Consider the following 17,397-nt stretch of genomic DNA (forward strand, 5'->3'; position numbering starts at 1 on the left):
CAATCACGTATAGAGGTACACCAGGTACAATCACGTGTAGAGGTACACCAAGTACAATTACGTATAGAGGTACACCAGATACAATCACGTGTAGAGGTACACTACGTACAGTCACGTGTAGAAGTGCACCAGATAAATCACGTGTAGAGGTTCACCAGGTACAAACACGTGTAGAGATACACCAGGTACAGTCACGTGTAGAGATACACAAGTACAATCTCGTGTAGAGGTACACCAGGTACAATCACCCGTATAGGTACACCAGGTACAATCACGTGTAGAGGTACACCAGTTACAATCACGTGTAGAGGTACACCAGGTACAATCACGTGTAGAGGTACACCAGGTGCAATCACCTGTATAGGTACACCAGATACAATCACGTGTAGAGGTACACCAGGTACAATCACGCGTAGAGATAAACCAGGTACAGTCACGTGTAGAGGTACATCAGGTACAATCACGTATAGAGCTACACCAGGTATAGTCACGTGTAGAGGTACACCAGGTACAATAAAGTGTAGAGGTACACCAGGTACAATAAAGTGTAGAGATACACCAGGTACAATCACGTGTAGAGGTACACCAGGTACATTCACGTGTAGAGGTACACCAGGTACAATCACGTGTAGAGGTACACCAGGTACAGCCACTTGTAGAGGTACACCAGGTACAGCCACGTGAAGAGGTACACCAGGAACAACCACGTGTAGAGGTACACCAGGTACAATCACGTGTAGAGGTACACTAGGTACAATCACTTGTAGAGGTACACCAGATACAATCACGTGTAGAGGTACACTAGGTACAGTCACGTGTAGAAGTGCACCAGATAAATCACGTGTAGAGGTTCACCAGGTACAAACACGTGTAGAGATACACCAGGTACAGTCACGTGTAGAGGTTCATCAGGTACAAACACGTGTAGAGGTACACCAGGTACAAACACGTGTAGAGGGACACCAGGTACAATCACGTGTAGAGGTACACCAGGTACAGTCACGTGTAGAGGTACACAAGTACAATCTCGTGTAGATGTACACCGGGTACAATCACGTGTAGAGGTTCACCAGGTACAAACACGTGTAGAGGTACACCAGGTACAAACACGTGTAGAGGGACACCAGGTACAATCGCATGTAGAGGTTCACCAGGTACAATCACGTGTAGATGTACACCAGGTACAATCACGTATAGAGGTACAACAGGTACAATCACGTGTAGAGGTACACCAGGTACAATCACGTGTAGAGGTACATCAGGTACAATCACGTGTAGAGGTACACCAGATACAATCACGTGTAGAGGTACATCAGGTACAATCACGTATAGAGGTACACCAGGTACAATCACGTGTAGAGGTACAACAGGTACAATCACGTGTAGAGGTACAACAGGTACAATCACGTGTAGAGGTACACCAGATACAATCACGTGTAGAGGTACATCAGGTACAATCACGTATAGAGGTACACCAGGTACAATCACGTTTAGAGGTACATCAGGTACAATCACGTGTAGAGGTACAACAGGTACAATCACGTGTAGAGGTACACCAGATACAATCACGTGTAGAGGTACATCAGGTACAATCACGTATAGAGGTACACCAGGTACAATCACTTGTAGAGGTACACCAGGTACAATCACGTATAGAGGTACACCAGGTACAATCACGTATATGTACACCAGGTACAATCACGTGTATAGGTATACTAGGTACAATCACGTATAGAGGTACACCAGGTACAATCACGTGTATAGGTACACCAGATACAATCACGTATAGAGGTACACCAGGTACAATCACGTATAGAGGTACACCAGGTACAATCACGTGTAGAGGTACACCAAGTACAATTACGTATAGAGGTACACCAAATACAATCACGTGTGGAGGTACACTAGGTACAGTCACGTGTAGAAGTGCACCAGATACAATCACGTGTAGAGGTACATCAGGTACAATCACGTATAGAGGTACACCAGGTACAATCACGTGTAGAGGTACATCAGGTACAATCACGTGTAGAGGTACACCAGGTACAATCACGTATAGAGGTACACCAGGTACAATCACGTAGATGTACACCAGGTACATCACGTGTAGAGGTATACTAGGTACAACCACGTATAGAGGTACACCAGGTACAATCACGTGTATAGGTACTCCAGGTACAATCACGTATAGAGGTACACCAGGTACAATCACGTATAGAGGTACACCAGGTACAATCACGTGTAGAGGTACACCAAGTACAATTACGTATAGAGGTACACCAGGTACAATCACGTGTAGAGGTACACCAGGTACAATCACGCGTAGAGATACACCAGGTATAGTCACGTGTAGAGGTACAATAAAGTGTATAGGTACACCAGGTACAATCACGTATAGAGGTACACCAGGTATAGTCACGTGTAGAGGTACATCAGGTACAATCACGTATAGAGGTACACCAGGTACAATCACGTGTAGAGGTACACCAGGTACAATCACGTGTAGAGGTACACCAGGTACAATCACGTATAGAGGTACACCAGGTACAATCACGTAGATGTACACCAGGTACAATCACGTGTAGAGGTATACTAGGTACAATCACGTATAGAGGTACACCAGGTACAATCACGTGTATAGGTACACCAGGTACAATCACGTATAGAGGTACACCAGGTACAATCACGTGTAGAGGTACACCAGGTACAATCACGTGTAGAGGTACACCAGATACAATCACGTGTAGAGGTACACTAGGTTCAGTCACGTGTAGAAGTGCACCAGATACAATCACGTGTAGAGGTTCACCAGGTACAAACACGTGTAGAGATACACCAGGTACAGTCACGTGTAGAGATACACAAGTACAATCACGTATAGAGGTACACCAGGTACAATCACCTGTACATGTACACCAGGTACAATCACGTGTAGAGGTACACTAGGTACAATCACGTATAGAGGTACACTAGGTACAATCACGTGCCTTTGATGCAGATAAATATCAGTAAGGGCGATAACTCTGAGACAGGTCACTTGATCACAAAATATTAACGTCATAGGGTACTATACATTTATATGCAAATAAGAATATGGTTAACCGGTTTTTCGCTTTTTGATTCAATAAAACTGTACATAACTTACAATGTATCATCTCCTTAGATATATATCTGAAACTTTTTTATTATTATTATTATTTACGTATTCCGAGATCTAAATACACCATTTTTACTCGTAACAATCGGGAGAAGTAGCGTTATATAGGAGATGCAGTGCCTTTCAAAATGTTCTTTCTTTGTCACACAGGGATCTGGCAGAAATGTCCAAGCTACAGGACACAGGGGCCCGACATAATCCCACCCCAATGTACATTTTTCTGCGCGTGTATTTAAGTATATGATCAGCATTATCAAGGTTCGTCTCTGTAGGCCAGGATGTCATGTTATTGACGTACCCAGGTTATGACATTTGATGCTCAACATCAATACATGTATCTGTAAACATTGCCGTCATATAATCTTATTTTTTGGCCCACACACCATCCCGAATTAAACATCTTTATTTAAAACCCGTTCGACAGTAACTCTCCCAACCATTTCTAATTCCTGATGACGTATAGCCAGTTGTATAGAACCTCTATCCTCCTTTCACCTTTTCCGCCTTCCATCGTACTTCCGACCAGATGACGTAGCTAATTTAAATAGTGACGTCATTTGTTTATGGCCTGATTAACTTAATCTAAATTTAACGAAAAGTATCAATTCGTGATCATGAAGGGAAAAAAAATAGAAAAATAAATAAATAAATAAAACTGTGTATATTTATCCAATCAGTAGGAAGTAGAGCTTTTACGAAATTGTAAAACATAATAAATATCTTCGCTTACAATATTTCTGTATTACGATAGTAAGGCTTTGTACACCCGGGTCTTAACAGACAAAGGGAGGAGACACTGATTATCATATATCGAGGTGTACTCAAAAAGTTCAGAACCTTTATTTTACATAACACGGGATTACAGACCCGTCCGTGTTAAATCCCATCTATCGAGGATAGGTTTCTATAGTATGAGGTTTATAAAAATGTATGTTACATGGGGTTTTAAAATCTAAATATCAAGGCCTTAGTTTGTGACAGGACACGCAAGCTTAATGTTAGTTAAAGTAAAATTTCTGTTGTAAATTCTGTTAAGAAATTAATGGTCAAACTTAACGTGAGTATCTCTGATTTAAAAAAAGAATCAATTTTAATGCAGGGATAGATATTTATTAAATCGTGATTACGGAAAACCATGTCTTTAAATTGTATTTGCTGAGTTTTAAAGCTTACGAGAGAAACTCGGTACATGTACAAGGAAATCCGGGCCATAAGTGCATGTGTTCATTACAAGCTAAATGTGTATATATATATTTCTCTCGGTACAACAACGACAGGAAATTCAAATTTATATCTTCGGATCACCAACACAAAGTGTATATGATACATTGTGCTAATAAATAGATATATGACATAGCAACACAAATGACGAAGGAAGACAACTTTTTGACTCGTGCCCTGACTATATATATGTATATATTATATGTACGAGTGTGGGAAAGTATCGATTTTCTAATGGCCATTCAATGGATTCGGAACTGAAATGACACCGATACACGAGATATACATTTCATTGTCAGAACTTTTGATCAAGTACGTTTGAACATACTTTATTAACCAACGACACAACAGATGTTTGTCAGCTCGTGAAAACTCCCGCCACATTACATGCTAAATACGAATACAATTTTAATTGTATGACTCGCTGTGGTATATATTTTCGTTGGCTAGTGTATGCTTAGTGACAAAATAATTTGAAAGACGTAAGACCAGATAAGAGCAGAAAGGAGGAAAGAAAGAAAGAGAAAGAAAGAAAGAAGGAAGGAAAGAAAGAAAGAAAAAAGGAAAGAAAGAAAGAAAGAAAGAAAGAAAGAAACCACAAAAACAAGACAAAAAGAAAGAAAGAAAGAAGGAAAGAAGGAAAGAAAACAAGACAAAAACAAAAAGCACTGAGGAAAATGAATTCCAGAATTTTTTTTTTAATTATAATTAACTTTTATATATTCTACTATTTTGCTCGCGCCTTTGATTAAATATACATGTACAGAATACATGTATCACGCAGCGATATTTGGAGAATACGTGTATGTTCGATATTCTCTTGATATGTTTATACAATGTTGAGAGTATTTTTTTTATTTACCTATTAAAAAAAATAGTATGCATTATAAAATATTTCCGCAGGGTTAATGCAAATATTTACATATCTGATGAATGGCATCTTTTTTACATTACACAGAAGACAGGTGCGCGAACAGATCGTGTTAAAAGTGCTACTATTGATTTAGATAGTTTCCTCGGGTTTCGTGAAACATTAAATCAAGATAGTGCTTTTGTTCAATCATACCCAGGTTACCATAATATAACGTAAGATTGATAAGATATTCCTGCTTGTTATTGAATAATTAACTTTATACTTTTGACATTTTTCTATTATTTTCCAAATCAGTTAAAGGAAAGAAAAAGTATCTTAAATTGAAATGACAAACATACGAAAATAAATGTTCTTAAAATTCATCTTGAGGTGTCTGCAAGCTGACAATGCTTTGCCAATTTCAGTGGGTATTGGCAGAGACAACACACAGGACGATGTTATACCTCCGGGCTGGTTATCTTTTATAAATAAATAATAACGATGGAAGCATATGTATTTTATCTCGCTCTGACAGGCATTGTTATATAGTATTGTAGCCGAGGTGGGACAGGGGACGAAATGGTACTTATGTTGTATATTCTAGTTTAACCTATTTTTTGGCACTACGTTTTGGAGACTGTTTTTGGTGTCTCCACATTTCTCGTTTTCCATCACCCCTTGGTGTTCCCAGACGGGGACAACGTTCTAAGTGAACCATCGTCATCGAACACAGGGATTTGAGAATCTCGGGAACAACGTTCTAAGTGAACCATCGTCATCGAACACAGGCATTTGAGAATCTCAGGAACATATAAGTGTACCATTGTCATCGAGCACAGGGATTTGAGAATCTTGGGAACAACGTTCTAAGTGAACCATCGTCATCGAGCACAGGGATTTGAGAATCTCGTGGACAATGTTCTAAATGTTCCATCGTCATCGAGCACAGGGAATTGAGAATCTCGGGAACATATACGTGTTCCATCTTAACACATGGATTTGAGAATCTCGGGGACAATGATCTAAGTGTTCCACGATAATCGAGCACAGGGATTTGAGAATGTGTTACAGTCTGTTCCTGAATATGTGTTTTGGGCCTAGCTAGTGTATATACATGTAGCACATTTTCAGACGTTTTGAGGAGCCAGATTAAAAATGAAATCATTCCCTCTAGGGCAGACATAAATACACATATACAGTAGACTTAGAAATTCTCAAGTCACTGTGTCCTAAATGTTATAATTACTTTCTGTTTTGATTTATCATAAGTTTTCTTTCCTTTTGTTTTCGACTTCTCAATTAATTCTGAAAGTTTATGAATTCTGGTCAATTTACATTATTTGTCTTATTCTATGGAGACTCGGCGGAGTTAGCCGAAACACATCCATTTCTAAACTGACTTTTTCATTGACTTTTTCATTGACTTTTTCATTGACTTTTCATTGACTTTTCATTGATTTTTCCATTCACTTTTCATTGACTTTTTCATTGACTTTTTCATTGACTTTTCATTGACTTTTCATTGACTTTTTCATTGACTTTTTCATTGACTTTTTCATTGACTTTTTCATTGACTTTTCATTGACTTTTCATTGACTTTTTCATTGACTTTTTCATTCACATTTCATTGACTTTTCATTGATTTTTCCATTCACTTTTCATTGACTTTTTCATTGACTTTTCATTGACATTTTCATTGACTTTTCATTGACTTTTTCATTGACATTTTCATTGACTTTTTCACTGACTTTTTCATTGACTTTTTCATTGACTTTTTCATTAATTTTTTCATTGACTTTTTCATTAATTTTTTCATTGACTTTTTCACTGACTTTTTCATTGACTTTTTCATTGACTTTTTCATTAATTTTTTTATTGACTTTTTCATTGACTTTTTCTCTCTATTTCCCTTGATCGCTCTCCTTTCTTATTGATCTGGACTTGCATATGTTTTTTTTTCTTAATACATATGTAGGTGAACGGTAAATATATATCGTGTTTACAATGGTATTTGACAATAGATATTTTTAATCTAGAGGAGTTTTCTTTATAACCTTTACGGTATATAGGTAAATGCCACCTACAGATTATTTATTTACATGTATACATTATATACGTACGTCAGTGTTCCACAGATATATTAGTTACAGAACAAGATTTTGGCTTTGATCAAAAGAAGATTAGGAAATTACTTTATAATGAGATTTTCTAGTATTAAAACGTTGTGCTTAGCATGCAAATAGCGCGATGTGGAATTATCTACAACAGACAGGTAACCAGTGCAAAACGAGTCGGGCAATTATACATATATAATATATATAACAAAAATACAGGTACGATTTACACCTGTACAACACCTGAAGTACAGACATTTCCATGTGAACATATGCTTCTTGGAGTGATTTTGTTTATTTATTTATTTATTCATGAAGATAGGTGTCTTGGGATACTCCAACAGTCAGAGTCACATGAGGAAAACTGTGGGACACTTACAGTCAGGGTTATATAAGGACATCGTCAAGTGTCAAGGAGGACATCAACAGTCAGGGTTATATAGGGACATCGTCAAGTGTCTAGAGGGACACCAACAGTCAGAGTTATATAGGGACATAGTCATGTGTCTAGGGGGACATCAACAGTCAGGGTTATATAGGTACATCGTCAAGTGTCTAGGGGGACACCAACAGTCAGGGTTATATAGTGACACCGTCAAGTGTCTAGAGGGACACCAACAGTCAGAGTTATATAGGGACATAGTCATGTGTCTAGGGGGACATCAACAGTCAGGGTTATATAGGTACATCGTCAAGTGTCTAGGGGGACATCAACAGTCAGGGTTATATAGGGACATCGTCAAGTGTCTAGGGGGACACCGACAGTCAGGGTTATATAGTGACACCGTTAAGTGTCTAGGGGGACACCAACAGTCATGGTTATATAGGAACATCGTCACGTGTCTAGATGGACACCGACAGTCAAAGTTATATAGGGACATCGTCAAGTGTCTAGGGGGTCATCAATAGTCAGGGTTATATAGGGACATCGTCAAGTGTTTAGAGGGACACCAACAGTCAGGGTTATATAGGGACATCGTAAAGTGTCTAGAGGGACACCAACAGTCAGGGTTATATAGGGACATCGTCAAGTGTCTAGGGGGACACCGACAGTCAGGGTTATATAGGGACATCGTCAAGTGTCTAGGGGGACACCAACAGTCAGGGTTATATAGTGACATCGTCAAGTGTCTAGGGGGACACCAACAGTCAGGGTTATATAGAGACATCGTCAAGTGTCTAGAGGGACACCAACAGTCAGAGTTATATAGGGACATCGTCAAGTGTCTAGGGGGACACCAACAGTCAGGGTTAAATAGGAACATCGTCATGTGTCTAGGGGGACACCAACAGTCAGAGTTATATAGGGACATCGTCAAGTGTCTAGGGGGACACCAACAGTCAGGGTTAAATAGGGACATCGTCAAGTGTCTAGGGGGACACCAACAGTCAGGGTTATATAGTGACATCGTCAAGTGTCTAGAGGGACACCAACAGTCATGGTTATATAGGGACATCATCAAGTGTCTAGAGGGACACCGACAGTCAGGGTTATATAGGGACATCGTCAAGTGTCTAGGGGGACACCAACAGTCAGGGTTATATAGTGACATCGTCAAGTGTCTAGAGGGACATCAACAGTCAGGGTTATATAGGGACATCGTCAAGTGTCTAGGGGGACACCGACAGTCAGGGTTATATAGTGACACCGTTAAGTGTCTAGGGGGACACCAACAGTCATGGTTATATAGGGACATCGTCAAGTGTCTAGAGGGACACCGACAGTCAGGGTTATATAGGGACATCGTCAAGTGTCTAGGGGGACATCAACAGTCAGGGTTATATCGGGACATCGTCAAGTGTCTGTACACCGACAGTCAGGGTTATATAGGGACATCGTCAGGTGTCTAGAGGGACACAGACAGTCAAAGTTATATAGGGACATCGTCAAGTGTCTAGGGGGACACCAACAGTCAGGGTCATATAGGGACATCGTCAAGTGTCTAGGGGAACACCAACAGTCAGAGTTATATAGGGACATCGTCAAGTGTCTAGAGGGACACCGACAGTCAGAGTCATATAGGGACATCGTCAAGTGTCTAGAGGGACACCGACAGTCAGGGTTATATAGGGACATCGTCAAGTGTCTAGAGGGACACCGACAGTCAGGGTCATATAGGGACATCGTCAAGTTTCTAGGGGGACACCAACAGTCAGGGTCATATAGGGACATCGTCAAGTGTCTAGGGGGACACCAACAGTCAGGGTTATATAGGGACATCGTCAAGTGTCTAGGGGACACCAACAGTCAGGGTCATATAGGGACATCGTCAAGTGTCTAGGGGGACACCGACAGTCAGGGTTATATAGCGACATCGTCAAGTGTCAAGGGAGACATCAACAGTCAGGGTCATATAGGTACATCGTCAAGTGTCTAGAGGGACACCAACAGTCAGGATTATATAGGGACATTGTCATGTGTCTAGAGGGACACCGACAGTCAGGGTTATATAAGGACATCGTCAAGTGTCTAGGGGGACATCAATAGTCATACGAGGTCAGGTGTCTACTGACATATCCACAGAAGAAAGTAAACACGCAGGAAAATATTCAAACTTATGCAGTTGTATCTTTACAAATCCAAAACATCAAGTTCACATTATTTCATCCTTTTAAGGGTTCCAAAACATGAAAAGAAAATTCACTGAAATGTCGCCGAAAATTAGTCCACAGTAGTAAGACGCCTTAGATTGTGAAACGCTTGGGAGTGAATAACACAATGATCTCATACACTCTACAGACTGATCCTATCTGTTTTATATAGATGAAAACTCTCACATGTAGGAGAGAAAGACAGTCCACGCACGCGCTACATGACGTAATGGCAATGAATCATCCACATGACGTCATTGTATTTTTCTGTGACATCATACATTCCAACTGGATTATTTGTGAGTTTTGAGTTTTAAAGTTAGTGATCTCTTACATTTGATCGAGATATTCTTGTCCGGGGAACAGACATATACTGCACAAATATGATATTTTTTCATGAATTTCGTGAAGTGAAAATGAAGGTACATGTAAATGTAGAACTCTTCCTTGACGAAAACAATTTTAAGCGGAAGAACCTTGATACCTTAATACACTGACTAGTTAGTAATTTCAGTACTGACAAAGGACGCTATTCTTACACAGATTTGATTGACAGATGTGAGGATTGAGAAGAAAAGAACCAGAATTTTCAATAGAAAATAAATTCGTCTCCAAGACTGATAGTGATTGTGACGGTTTGTAGATAACGTGTATCACACAATTTCAATCCATTATTTATCTTACGCATTTAGAAATATAAAGCAGCTAATCAGGCAAAGCATGTTCATTTGTACACAGACAAGATAATGTAGCACAATGGCCAATGGAGATTCATCTTAAGCCGATTAAGTATAGTACGATTATAGAACAACACCTAGGTTTATTTCTATATAAAGTGTATCAGGACCGCTGATCACAGTGTCACATCGCCACCGGACACCCTCACTCTAGAGGACACGCCAATATGTCTCTTCGTGTAGATTACACTTAGCCATTCAATTAAAACATATCCTCCCTCACACATCCTCGAACTAAGTTTAGTTGGATTTTCGTCCCTTATTTCTCTCTTCCTCAATTTACTCCTTTAACAAACATCTGGGGCGACTCGTCCATTAACAAACGTCATGAGGACAACTCGTCCATTAACAACGTCATGAGGACAACTCGTCTATTTACAACGTCATGAGGACAGCTCGTCCATTAACAAACGTCAGGAGGACAATTCGTCCATTAACAAACGTCAGGAGGACAACTCGTCCATTAACAACGTCATGAGGACAACTCGTCTATTTACAACGTCATGAGGACAACTCATCCATTAACAAACGTCGGGAGGACAACTCGTCCATTAACAAACGTCAGGAGGATAACTCGTCCATTAACAACGTCAACTCGTTCATTTACAAACTTAAGGGAGACGACTCGTCGATTAACAAACGTCAGGAGGACAACTCGTCCATAAATAAACGTCAGGAAGACAATTCGTTCATTAATAAACGTGAGGAGGGCGACTCGTTCATTAACAAACGTCATGAGGACAACTCGTCAATTAACAACACCAGGAAGACAACTCGTCCATTAGCAAACGTCAGGGAGGGGGAGGCAGTTTCTCCCATCAACAAAGATTAGGGATGGGCAGATAACTCTTGCATCAACAACAATCAGGGAGGGGAAGTAACTCTTCCATCAACAGACATGTTATCCTTTTATACAATGATATATCCACGATTGTCCAGATCACTGCGCCATATTGATTTCTATGGAATGTTATTTCCATATCTACATCTACCTATTTATATATAATGTATTCCCCTGGTGTTACATATGTTTTACAAAGTTTCTGTCACGTACACGACAACCTCATCTCTACTCAAGCATATATATGTACAATAAATGTAAGGTTGGGATATGCGTCAGGGCCCTGTGAACAACATCCTTGCCCTATCTTCAACCTCTACCTCAAAAGAGAAGATGGAGGTTTCAGCGATGGAGAGCTTGTATAATGTGATATGGGGAGATTGAGTGATACATATGTAATAGAATTCCAAAAGATGTATAGAACTGTCTCTCCAGTTCACATGTGATGTACATGTACCTCCTGACCACGACACCAAAAACCCTAACCGTACGGCCCCTATCATCACCCTTTACCTCCGGACTAAACTGTCCATTAAATGTGGTTATAGTTTTAAGTTAATTTGAAACTGTCTTAAGTTCCTAATCTTCACAGCTGTTACGTCGTCATTTTTAAACTTGGTTTAGTATGTTTTTTGTTTAACGTCCTATATTTTCAATATTTCCCCTTCATTGATTGTTGAGGACTCAGGGACCGGTATATGAATTTTTAAATTAAGAAATGCTGGTTATGACTCGGAAATCTGCTAGTTATTTTCACATGTGAAATAATACATATTCTCGCAAGTCTGAAATCTCATCATTATTGTCACATCTGAAATGAATCAAGAATATCAGCTGGTTTCGTGAATCCAGTAATGACAATCAACGGCTGTTACTATTATGTCATATTTTTTTCCGTCACGCCGATAACTTGGTTTGTTGTTTTGGTTTAACGTCCTATTAACAGCCAGGGTCATTTAAGGGACGTGCCAGGTTTTGGAGGTGGAGGAAAGCCGGAGTACCCGGAGAAAAAACATCAGCCTACGGTCAGTACCAGGCAACTGCCCCACGTGGGTTTCGAACTTACAACCCAGAGGTGGAGGGCTACTGAAAATGTGTCGGGACACCTTAACCACTCGGCCACTTCAACACTTTTAATTAACCACATGTACACGATGTAAATGCACTGTAGATGTAGTATATGTAAGTCATAAAAACAGGCTTGAATAGCTAGAAAATACAATGAACAGTCGGTGACCTATTTATAGATTTTATGTAATTGTATCAACAGGTGATGTATACCAAAAACATAACAATACACAAAGGTGTAAATGGACAAATGACGTCACGCCTGAGATATATCAGAAAATTTTATCTTTGATGTATTTTACGGTTTCTTCTTAAATGTATAGGTAATTTAGTACACATTTTATTTGGTACATACATTTATATTATATATATAGGTAATGTGTTTGTTTACCCTCTGTCAATGGATATCAGCTTATAAGCGACATACCTGAAATTAGCATGACATATTGGCCCTCGTGTGACAGGGGTAATTAATTGATAATTAATATTACATTATCCAATTAATAAAACATCTAATTGTTCCTATCAGCATTACGGTACCAGGCATGGATATTATGATACAGTAATCTGCCATTAGACTCGTTAAGCTCGCTCTCTAATTAGTTAATTCTATAATCCACACTTAGGTGATATTATTATGTAATTAGATGTAACAGTCACTGGTTACAACTCGTTCGTTTCTATGTGACCTCGTACAACACACGAATACAAACCTAATTATGGAGAGGGCTTTTATAATTTGTTAAACACTTGTGCCCAAGCCAATTGTGTCTAAACAATAAAATACTTTCAAATCATAATGAACATTTATTTTCCGCGTGTACAGTAAAATAGCTTGTACATAATATAAGGTATAACGTCTTTTATGTACAGTATAATATCTTGTATGTACAGTATATCTTTTATGTATAGCATAATATCTTGTAAGTACAGTATAATATCTTGTAAGTACAGTATAATATCTTGTAAGTACAGTATAATATCTTGTACGTACAGTATAATATCTTGTACATTCAGTTTAATATCTTGTACATACAGTATACTATCTTGTACGTACATATATTCAACGTACAGTATAATATCTTGTACATACAGTATAATATCTTGTACGAACATATATTGAACGTACAGTATAATATCTTGTACATACAGTATACTATCTTGTACGAACAGTAAAATATCTTGTACGTACAGTATGATATTTTATACGTACAATATGATATATTGTACATAAGTTTTATATCTTGTACGTACAGTATAATATCTTGTACGTACAATATGATATATTGTACATACACTATAATATTTCCTATTTTCAAAAATATCTACAGCCTTGCTCTGCGTTAGACATAAAGTGCTTATACATCATATTTATAACTTGGTGTAAGGAGAGACATCAACCCGTGTAATCTCCGGCATTGAAAATGATAATTTAAACTATAATCAAATGTGAAGTTTGATGTTTTTGTATGATAAACACTTACCCCTGTTTAAGTTGTCCACTATCCAGGTAGACTCCAGGTATAAAATTTTCTTTCAACAAGCATATATCACCAACACTTTCTCCGCTGTTGAATATTTTAAATCAATATAGAATATATTAGTGGCTGTATGGTATGTAACGTAACAAGTTCCCCTCGCCGGAGGGTAGCTGTAAACATGTGTTAGCTGCAGTAAACTCCGCTCTGGTGAAACACCATTTAAAAGTTGTCCACAGTCGTTACATACCTGTAAAATTTCTACCTGTTCTAACACAATTAACAGGTACAATTTACCAATACTTGAATAATTGTGTGTATACGTATATGACAGCCGAGCTCCAGGTAAAGAATAGGTCTAACCCCTACCTATACATAGGTATATACACCGTATTGTTGTAAGGTATACGTAAATATTCGGATCAATGGGTCCCCGTGTTTACCTGTATACAGGTGCGAACTGTGTTATTTTTGGAAGCACGGGCAGCTTTAAATCATTCCTATTAACAAAGTAAAATTAACTTATTTCGTTTAAACGAATGCCGAGAAGATTTTTTTTTCTCTATTTTTGCCTTAGTTTGTTTATTGCACCTGTTATGGTATTCATACATATGTAATTTGGATGTTATTTCATACCTACAGGTGCGCACTACCCAGAAAAAGGTTTAAAGGTACTTAATGTCAGCTTTAAAGATTTAATTTGTAATGATAAGCAATATACATATATGGCGTCATTCCAAATATTAGATTGTTGAAATAAAAGCAGAAACAAAATAGTATTTCTTAAATTAGATTACTACGTATACCCAATATCTAATCTGATATGTTTCCTGTTTTTGTTTTTGTTTGTTTTTGTTTTTGTTTTTTTATTTCTTTTTATTTTATTTTTATTATTATTATTTTTGTTGTTGTTGTTGTTGCTGAATGAACGATTACACCGCGGTAGATCTCAGACTTGAATGCCAGGATCATTTATGTACTGTAGTTTGTACACCTATTGTATAAAAATAATAACAACAAGCTTACTTTTCAGTCGATGATTTGATAGGGTGATCATCATTGCACACAAATAGAATATCGTGTTCATACATGTAGTTTTATCATTTTCTATATCGATACAATGTATATTGTATTCTGCGCGAGTTCATTTTATCCTAAGTATATCTACATTTATTTCCATTCATCTGTCTTTTGGTCACTCTACCTCTTTGTGATTGTATTTCCTATATTGTCACATGTGGGCCGGAATTCGTTAATAAATAATTGTATTGTATTGTATATTTGTACCTTAATACCACGCAACCTGTACCCCAACATGTACCCAGTATTCTTTATCTACAACCTGTACCCCAACATGTACCCAGTATTCTTTATCTACAACATGTACCCAGTATTCTTTATCTACAACCTGTACCCCAACATGTACCCAGTATTCTTTATCTACAACATGTACCCAGTATTCTTTATCTACAACCTGTACCCGGTATTCTTTATCTACAACATGTACCCAGTATTCTTTATCTACAACATGTACCCAGTATTCTTTATCTACAACCTGTACCCAGTATTCTTTATCTACAACCTGTACCCCAACATGTACCCAGTATTCTTTATCTACAACCTGTACCCAGTATTCTTTATCTACAACCTGTACCCAGTATTCTTTATCTACAACCTGTACCCCAAGATGTACCCAGTATTCTTTATCTACAACCTGTACCCAGTATTCTTTATCTACAACCTGTACCCAGTATTCTTTATCTAGAACCTGTACCCCAACACGTACCCAGTATTCTTTATCTACAACCTGTACCCAGTATTCTTTATCTACAACATGTACCCCAACATGTACCCAGTATTCTTTATCTACAACCTGTACCCAGTATTCTTTATATACAACCTGTACCCCAACACGTACCCAGTATTCTTTATCTACAACCTGTACCCCGACCTGTACCCAGTATTCTTTATCTACAACCTGTACCCCAACATGTACCCAGTATTCTTTATCTACAACCTGTACCCAGTATTCTTTATCTACAACCTGTACCCCAACACGTACCCAGTATTCTTTATCTACAACCTGTACCCCGACCTGTACCCAGTATCCTTTATCTACAACCTGTACCCAGTATTCTTTATCTACAACCTGTACCCAGTATTCTTTATCCACAACCTGTACCCAGTATTCTTTATCTACAACCTGTACCCAATATTCTTTATCTACAACTTGTACCCAGTATTCTTTATCTACAACCTGAACTCCGACCTGTACCCAGTATTCTTTATCTACAACCTGTACCCAGTATTCTTTATCTACAACCTGTACCCAGTATTCTTTATCTACAACATGTACCCTGTATTCTTTATCCACAACCTGTACCAAGTATTCTTTATCTACAACCTGTACCCAGTATTCTTTATCTACAACATGTACCCAGTATTCTTTATCTACAACATGTACCCGGTATTCTTTATCTATAACCTGTACCCAGTATTCTTTATCTACAACCTGTACCCAGTATTCTTTATCTACAACATGTTCCCGGTATCCTTTATCTACAACCTGTACTCAGTATTCTTTATCCACAACCTGTACCCAGTATTATTTATCTACAACCTGCACCCAGTATCCTTTATCTACAACATGTACCCAGTATTCTTTATCTACAACATGTACCCAGTATTCTTTATCCACAACCTGTACCCAGTATTCTTTATCTACAACCTGTACCCAGTATTCTTTATCTACAACCTGTACCCAGTATTCTTTATCTACAACATGTACCCTGTATTCTTTATCCACAACCTGTACCAAGTATTCTTTATCTACAACCTGTACCCAGTATTCTTTATCTACAACATGTACCCAGTATTCTTTATCTACAACATGTACCCAGTATTCTTTATCTACAACATGTACCCGGTATTCTTTATCTACAACATGTACCCTGTATTCTTTATCCACAACCTGTACCAAGTATTCTTTATCTACAACCTGTACCCAGTATTCTTTATCTACAACCTGTACCCCAACATGTACCCAGTATTCTTTATCTACAACATGTACCCAGTATTCTTTATCTACAACCTGTACCACAACATGTACCCAGTATTCTGTATCTACAACATGTACCCAGTACTCTTTATCCACAACCTGTACCCAGTACTATTTATCTACAACCTGTACCCAGTATTCTTTATCTACAACATGTACCCAGTACTATTTTTCTACAACCTGTACCCAGTATTCTTTATCTACAACCTGTACCCAGTACTATTTATCTACAACCTGAACCCAGTATTCTTTATCTACAACCTGTACCCCAACCTGTA

At 38.3% G+C, this 17,397-nt stretch overlaps 1 protein-coding gene across 1 annotated transcript in view; it reads right to left on the reverse strand.

Moving 5' to 3' along the window:
- LOC117341437 (tripartite motif-containing protein 2-like) overlaps positions 1-14,411 on the reverse strand; it is a 126,518-nt gene extending 112,107 nt beyond the window's left edge. Inside the window, exon 1 of the mRNA XM_033903286.1 lies at positions 14,068-14,411. The gene's annotated coding sequence lies outside the window, so the exon portion shown is untranslated. The remainder of the gene's footprint in view (positions 1-14,067) is intronic.
- Positions 14,412-17,397: the final 2,986 nt, after the last annotated feature.

The sequence above is a fragment of the Pecten maximus genome, chromosome 13 (genome assembly GCF_902652985.1).
Source record: "Pecten maximus chromosome 13, xPecMax1.1, whole genome shotgun sequence".
NCBI classification, from domain to species: domain Eukaryota; kingdom Metazoa; phylum Mollusca; class Bivalvia; order Pectinida; family Pectinidae; genus Pecten; species Pecten maximus.